This window comes from Phalangium opilio, unplaced genomic scaffold, assembly GCF_054372755.1.
Source record: "Phalangium opilio isolate 3A_F unplaced genomic scaffold, DU_Popi_V2 ptg000046l_1, whole genome shotgun sequence".
In the NCBI taxonomy this organism is placed as follows: domain Eukaryota; kingdom Metazoa; phylum Arthropoda; class Arachnida; order Opiliones; family Phalangiidae; genus Phalangium; species Phalangium opilio.
Genome location: NW_028324169.1, coordinates 3,352,754 through 3,360,786, shown reverse-complemented (window position 1 = coordinate 3,360,786; position 8,033 = coordinate 3,352,754). Strand labels below are relative to the sequence as shown.

At 35.5% G+C, this 8,033-nt stretch overlaps 1 long non-coding RNA gene across 1 annotated transcript; it reads left to right on the top strand.

Moving 5' to 3' along the window:
* Positions 1-283: 283 nt before the first annotated feature.
* On the top strand, positions 284-917 carry LOC149676362 (uncharacterized). The gene is made up of 2 exons (XR_016366745.1): positions 284-418; positions 481-917. It is a non-coding gene; the product is annotated as an uncharacterized LOC149676362 (long non-coding RNA).
* The last annotated feature ends 7,116 nt before the right edge of the window (positions 918-8,033 follow it).

Sequence of the window (8,033 nt, the reverse complement as noted above, 5' to 3'; positions counted from 1 at the left end):
TTGCTTCGGTAACGCTATGTGCTGAACAGACGACATTTCAACACTTTCTATCAACCTCCCGACGTCGATCAACGTGTCGAGTAAAGTGGTGAGTGTAATTTATGAAGAATTAATTAATTTATGAAGTATTCAACTAAACTCTTTAATTTTCCCCGTTAAAAATCCGATTTAAATAAAAACACACCATTTAATTTATTTATTTTATTATTTATTTCTTATTCAGATTGTGTGGCAACTGTCGATCGCAGTATAGAAGTCACTGCAGTAAAAAGGTGAGAGGGCTGATCGCCCGTGGTAACTGAATGGTTAAAGCCTTATTTGAGCACTTAGCATGACCAAAATCGCAAGAGCAACTCCATGATTCGTTCATGCTCTTGTGGCATTAACAATTTCGCACTTATTATATTCTCATGGAATGGTGTGTTGATGAGCGAGATACACCCATACCCTTTAATCAATATTTATCCTTTCCTCTCTCAGACGAGGTATATCTTCCAACTGCTGACGAAAAAGCATATCCAGAGACTGAGTGTCAAGCCATTTGCGCCTCGCAACTAACACTGGAAGTCGCGGAAGCGCTTTACAACTGCAAATCGACATAACTTATAAAACATAACCAGTAACCATATTTACACCTTCCCAATGAACAGTTACTTGAAAATTAAGCATTTCAGTATGCAGCAATTGGTATAATCACCCCTTTGTTTCTCATAATATGAATATGATAAATCTGAAATAGGTCTAATGAATGACAATAGAATAGTTAAGTTATATTTAAAATAGGTATGTGGTCATGAAGACTTCAGAGGATGTAAATTGCAATCATGCAACAGAAAAAAAGCAATGAACTCTTGACAGTCAGAAATATGTAAAATTTAATACACGTGGAAAATAAATTGCCGAATTTTTGGGTTTGAGAGTGTATCGGGACTGATTGGGTGCTGGCATGCTGGTTATAAATAATGTCATCTTGAGTACAGGCTAGACATCATCAACATAATTCTAATGTGAACAGATTTAAAACATGCCATTAACAGTTTTAAAGCATTAAAGGCGGTAACAGACTTTTTCTTCTTTTTAATTTTACACGGAATTTTTCCGTGTAAAATTTAAGAAACGGCACCAAAACCCCTGTCCCTGTGCCGGACGCGTCCGCGAAACGAACGCTTACGATAAGAGAGGGAAACCGGTCGCGTCCGCGAAACGTACGCTTACGATGAGAGAGAGAGATCGCTAGCGGAAGCTATGAGCGTTTCTTGCTTTTCTTACTAGGCAGCGACTAAGCTATAATAAAGTTTAGCCCATTTATAAATGAAACAATAAAGGAAGGCCATGCATGCAGAAACAATAGCAAGGAATGATTGAAAAAAGAACAATGAAACGTTGAAGTGAAGAATAAAATTAAAAGGACACCGCAGTAACTCTTAATGGTTAACTGACTTTGCAGCAACCCTCTATCTCAAAAAAATGTCCAAATGAAATTTTCAGAAGGTGGACTATTATACCCTACGTCGAATAGAAACCATTCTTATGACCATTTCTGTGTTCTTCAGTGGCAATTGGATGAGCACCATGTTCATGGAAAGCAGAAGGCTCTTTGAGGAATCTTCAGCAAAAACTGGAGGAAGGCTATTCAAGAAGCTTGCACCCACCTGCAACAAAAAATAATGTTAATAACATGGTTAATACATTACGAGAACTTACCAAATTTGCAATACGCAGAGCTTCACGTTCTTCTATAACAAGTGGAATATTGTTGAGGAATGCCTTTCATTGTCACCTCGGGAAAGGGTTCTCTGTTGGCTGTGGACATCATTTACCTGCTTTGTGATATGTTATCAAATCTTTGTCCTCTCTTCGGGCGTGTTACCTAAGTCACTGATGACCAACAAGGGTACAACCTTCAACTCATAGAGGGAATGTCTTTTTCAGTTTTTTAAACATGTTTCATTACTATGTATAATTCAATACAATAACTACAAATAAATCTTACCAATGTTAGAACATATAAATATACATGTAATTACAACTTCAAAAGTTGAAGATAAATTACACAGGAATGAAAAAATTACTGTTTCACCATTACCAATAAAACTACTGACACAAAAATCTGTGTGCTCTTTACGTTATGCCTTCATTACGCTTAGGTAGTTGTGGTTCGATGTTATCAAAGTAACAACATGGACACAGGGAAAGATTTGACATTTAATACTTAATTCGGCAATTACAATTGGTTTTTAATTTTTTACACAAGTATGTCAAGCACATTATTTACGTGAAAATATATAACTTACTCAACATTAAACGATGTTACCTTAACAAGCGGCTGTCTCAAATACGTTGACGTCGTTTAAAATTAAAAAAGAGCAGACGGCACGAAATTACTATTCAGTTCATACGATAGGTGTCGTTAATAGCTTAAACGTTTCCGGTGAAAGGTTGCAGCACTGACCTTTGGCGACAAATTTACACTGTACACTGACCTTACACCGAAATTTGGTTCAACTTGAAACTCAAACTGAACTGAATTCAAAGGCGTGTTTTTGCCGGTTGAATCTCCAATCACTGAGCCAAGGCATGTAACGTCATCGGTAGACGTAGCCAATTAAAAGGCCAAGGGCAATGGTTGACGGTCCAATCAGAGAGCCAAGGGCAGAAGGAGGAGCTTAACTTTTCTGCAGAATACGGCCGCTGATGAGGTTGTAAATGATAAAATGAAATTTAAAAAACAATTCATAGCAAGCGGATACCCTAATCATATTGTTGACCAAATATTTAATAACCATGAGGTAAAGAATAATATAATTAAAGAAAAACCAGATCACATAATTTCATTACCCTATATTAAAGGAATAACAGAGAAAACAAAAAGACAATTTAAAAAATATAATTTAACCCTAGTCAGTAAAATAGCAAATACGTTAAAATCAGAATTAATAAAAAATAAACCAAAAATAGATAAAATGAAAAAAACCGGAGTGGTGTATGAAATTCAACGTAAATGCAACAAGAAATATGTAGGTCAAACAAAACGACAATTAAGAAAAAGACAAATGGAACACAAAAATTGTGTTAAAAAATTTGACGAAAATAACGGATTGGCAGCTCACATTATAAAAGAAAACGACCATCAAATTGATTGGGATTCTATAGAAGTTTTAAGTCAAGAGACGAATTGGTATAAACGATGCTTCAAAGAAGCAGTTTATATTAAGGATAGAGCAAATTTGAACTTAGACCAAGGGTTGATAAATACAACTGGTTGGGGGAATTTTAAGCTTAAAAAATAGGAGGCGTATCACTGTCTTATATAAAAACATGTATGTAAAAAAACTGAAGTCAGGGTAATGTATTAATTAAACATTTTAAATGTAACAACGGCTGAAGAGGGACCGCGGTCCGAAAGCTCCCGTATTAACACTTTTAATTAAAGTTTTTTAAAAAAATCCTCCATGAAGTAGCAGATCTCATTTTAATTCTAATTTATAAATTAAATAATCCTGAAATTGGTGAGTCATTTGAAAATTTTATGAATCAGCATTAAGCAAATCTGGACAGCCTAGAAAATTAAATCCCCTTGGAGAAATTTTCAATCTTCTTGTTCGCTTAAAGAAGAATTTGCCGGAGAAAGTCTTGGCAGACTTATATAACGTTTCTCAAGGATATATATCAAAAATCCTGAATACGTGGATTTTGTTTCTACCACAGAAACTAAATTATTTGCCCATTTGGCCTTCAGGGGAAGAAGTTAACTTAGAGACGCCTCAAATTATAAAGGAATATTTCCCTAACTTGCGAGTTATTTTGGATTGCAGCGAATTTTATATTGAAAAGCCATCTCCTCCCTGTGCTCAACGCGAAAGTTTCAGTTCATATAAACATAGTAACACCGCAAAAGCCTTGTTTGGCATTTCACCCGGGCAAAATGGCCACATAACATATTTTTCCAGTGTCTACGCGTGTAGAACATCAGACAAAAAATTTATGAAGCATTGTGGGGTAATCGACCATCTTAATGAAGGCGATCTTGTGATGGCTGATAGGGGCTTGGACATAAAAAGATTTAGAACCTCGAAAAATCAATCTCGTAATCCCAGATTATTTAGGACATCGAGACTAGTTTGCAGAGAACGAAGTAAATAAAAGTAGAGACGTTGCTGGAAAGAGAATTCACATTGAACGAGCCATTCGAAAAGTGAAGGAGTTTAAAATTTTGCAAATTGTTATTCCAATCACGTTGTCACCTGTTTTGGATAAAATATTTACAATTTGTTGTCATTTGTCAAATTTTTGTGGTCACTTAATCCGAGAATAAAAATAAAATCACATATCGAAATTGAAAAGTTTTTCTTTTATTTTAAGTTATCGAAACTCTTTTACTTGGAAATTTATTGTTCCCGGATGCTAATTCTTGAGAAAAATATGGCAACAGAAAGTCATAATATGTAGTGCAAAGTTTATGGTACATAATCGAATTAATGAAGCTATCATTTCTTTTTACAATTGCATACTCTAAATCGGACGGAGGGACATACACAATAAAAAACACTCGTCAACATTGGATACTAGCAAATGTCCTTGAGTTTGATAAAAATAATCGTGATTTTCTTTCAACTCGTACTTGTTACTTGACTCATTAAAAGTCGAGAAAAATCCTTTACCGTTGTCTTTTTCTTGTACAATGAAAAGGGACACTTAATTTCAACAAGGTGGATTTTGTCGTCTGTTAGTAAGACTGTCTGGGCTAGCCCCAAGAAAGGGAAATTTTGGATTTACTAGCAAACCAACTGAAGCACGATCATCTACTTTTATTCTAGAAATAAGTAGAGCAAATGCTGCATCTTCATGGTTGATACCATGGTGGACTGAAGGAGTAGTGAAAAACTTCCTTTTTTGCACAAATGTATTTACACAATGCAGTTTCTTTTTTCAGTTTACAAAATGTTCCAAAATTTGAAGGTGTTAGCCTGATTGCTCATGTTTAAACCAGAAGGCGTTTTTGCTCTAAAGTATTGTTTTCTTCCTCTATTATTTTTGATTCAGCTAAATTAACGCTAATTATTTTCAAAGCATTAATTTCTTCAGTTGTTAAATTTAAATATTCCGAAGGCAAGCAATAATCCAATTTGTTTTCAACACAGTTACAGAGTTCCAAGTATAATTTGCTACAAAACTGGCAAGTGGTTCTCGGTAAAACTGGTATGCAACCATTGCTTTCTCTTGTATCGATAACTGGCAAGTTATCATTTTTTAAATAAATAGACTAGCTGCCCAATTTGTTCTTTGGACACTGGTTTTGCCCAATCAGGCAATGGTTCAAAGTTTTAAACTATACTTCCAAGCTCCGCTTTTTCTGGCTTTTTGAAGTCGTGCTTAACAAATTTTATGTCACTAAACAGTAACTGTTCATCGGATTGGGGTCGCTTGACATGCCATATTTGCAGCCTGGATGTGCAAGATCCTTTCAATATGGTCTCAGCTCCTAAACGTGCCAAGTCGATGAGTTCATAAATAGTGGCAGATGTGTATTTACACTGACCACTTTTCCCGGCAGCACAAGAGCAAGTTGCCCATTTTATTTTACAAGTTTCAGTAGCGAAGCATAAATGTGGGATGTAGTTATTTTTTCTCATCGCTGGCTCGCACACCGCTCTAACAAAAGACAAACTGCCATTTTCATTTGTTTCCAACCTATCACTGGCACCCTCGCGAAAAAGCGCCCATCCTTGATTTAGGTGTGATTTGGATGAAATAAAGATATTGAAACATTCCTCAGTTATAGTTTTTAGAATAACTTTATCGCAGCCGTCATTACCAGCTTTAGTAGGAAAAAAACTACGGCGAAAATGCCGGTATTGAACTTGAAAACAGTCAAAAGACTCAAAGCACGTCGCCGTCCAGTGTAATAACTGACAATTTAATAGATTCAAACAATATAAACGCTAGTAATGACACATCAAAAGTAAACAATGTTTCGTCAAGTTTTGAGACTCGTGAAGACTGTGAATCTCTAAGGAACGATGAAATAGAACGTAATGATGATCGGGACGAAAGTATCATGGAAAAGTACGTGGGAATTTACAAGAGTAAGAAAAGCATCTTTGATTTTTCTAAAGATTCTACTTTCGTTTGCGATATAAGCCAAGATAAAGATTGCCTACCTGTCCAGCCAAAATTGACATTATACCCAAAAAATGTCCGGAATTAAAAACCAAATGCAACAGCATGCCAAACAACTCAAATATTTGCATAGGATTATATAAAATGAGCTGACCAATATTGGAGGAAATTTAATACGACAGATGATTGTCGGGGAAATAAACGATTCAGGTGGGATATTCCTTGATAGCGTATGAGACGAAAGATAATGGGGGAGTCGAACAGATATGCGTGTGTTTGCGATATACCTCAAAAATTGGGGAAATCAAAGAAAGGTTTATGGTTTCATTGATATCCATCACTTTAACGCAAAAGCAATAATTTCCGCTATACTTCAAATTGTAACAGATAGCGGCCTTCAGCTTTTAACTGTGTATTTCAGGCCTATGACGGCGCAAGCGTTATGTCTGGTGTCAAAAGTGGTGTAAAGGTCCGAATTGAAAAGGCATTAGGCGGTGAATGTCCGTACGTGCATTGTTGTTTTTGACCCAAAGTGTGTTATTTTTCAACTTTTTGTTGGGTCAGTATTTAACCTACACAATTTTTGGGTTGTTGTTCCTTGACCCTAGAATTGGTTGTTGATTTAACCCAAAGTTGAGTCAACGTTAACGATAACTCAGATTGGAGCTAAACAGTAACTTCACTACTAGTGAAATTGTAAAATCATATTTGGTTAGTAATACCACTCTAGTAAGGGTTAATTGTAATTTTGACGCAACTTTGGGATAAAAGGTAGCCACAAGTTGGGCTAAATTCTTACATAAATTTGGGTTGAAAGAAACCCTAATTTGTGTTATTTAAAACCTCTCAAAATAGAACCCAAATTGCTGTTTATTGTATAGCTTAGCCTGCGAATGTACTCTACATTTATTCCAATTAAAAATCATCGACATTTACATAATCGATACTTTTGTATAATGAATAACCAACCGAGGAAATTAATTATGTTTTTTATTTAAATTTACAAAACAATAACAATCAATTGAAGAGTTAATGCGAAACTTGAGTGTCAATTCTTGCTTGTAGGAAGACGAGGTAAAAATACGCGAAAGACGATTTTGAGCAAGACGTTTGTTAGTCTCGCGATAGAAATTTTCATAGACTATAATGCCGATTGAAGTTATAGGTTTTAACGCACGTCGTAAATAAAATTGGCATATTTCACCATATACGTAAGCTTGAGCGGTATCGCGAGGCAGACGTCCCTGGTATATTTTAATTGCTTATCCCCTGGAGATTATCTCAATCGCTCCCTCGGCTATCCCTCTCTGGTACTCATATCCCTACATGATTCCATCCCTTTATATGTCCGAGGGACATACATTCTAGCTCAAAGTTGGGATGTTAATCAGCAGATCATCCCTCGGTCATTCATTGTATGTATGTTTACAGTTACCCTACACTTCCCTTAAGATTATTTCAAGTGTTAGGATTTTGTAAAGCTTGCAAATTAAATTTAATTATATTGTATGTGGTTTCTAGTATTGGTATGCTATTGACTGATACGTAAGTAATGATAAACCATTTTGAGAATATAATTATTTCACGTACTGTAGTTTAATTTATACCTATTAAATTTTCTAAACCGCAACGCACCATGCCTGATGCGCTCCCCAAGCGCCTTTAGCTGCAACTACATAACTGTGATACATTCCACGTTATATAATGAACGTTAAACTTTTGCATATGTTTAGTAATATTTATTTGAGCACTATATATTTGTTTAGTTCTATAGTTTAGAACTAAATATATATAATCGGGTTAATTATAGATGCCGCGAGAATCGTAATTTACAGAGACGACGTCATACAAATTTTTTTTGGTTTCCCCACCGGTAGGGCGAAAGAGAATTTCCGACCGGCGACCACGTTGTA